Consider the following 584-nt stretch of genomic DNA (forward strand, 5'->3'; position numbering starts at 1 on the left):
CATACAATCCTTTTAAGTCCTTAGTTCATGTTTATACGATATCACATTTTGAAATCCCACCAGACACGTGTTCATTATTTCCTGATAAAACTACATTATCATTAGCCGAGAAAATAGCATCTTCAACAACAACAAAAAATCAACAGGCCTACAAAACACAAACAAAAAATGAGTAAGAGTAATTAACAGCATTTGGAAATTGAGTGGAAAATGGACCATCATCCAAGTTCTGTGTAATTACAAAATCAACAGCATTGTAAGGTGACAAAAATAAATATTGTTAGTAGAAGCACTATTTCCCAAAAAAATGTGATGTTTCTTGCATATTTGTTTGTGCAGAGATCAGTTACGGCCACTTCAGTAAGATGTTATATGCATGGTATCTGTCCAAGCTTCTCACCACAGTGAGAGTTCATGTGTTTTTAATCATGCAATGAAATTCAAGGAGGGAAAAAAAACAACATATATGCTATTGTAAATTGACTCCTAAGAAGCTTTTACATTGCTATCCTACATTATGGTTTAGTCCATGAGTACATGTAATTTATCAAAATGGTGACATATACAGAAAAAGACTATACAAG

Source organism: Lathamus discolor, chromosome 4 (genome assembly GCF_037157495.1).
Source record: "Lathamus discolor isolate bLatDis1 chromosome 4, bLatDis1.hap1, whole genome shotgun sequence".
Classification (NCBI taxonomy): domain Eukaryota; kingdom Metazoa; phylum Chordata; class Aves; order Psittaciformes; family Psittacidae; genus Lathamus; species Lathamus discolor.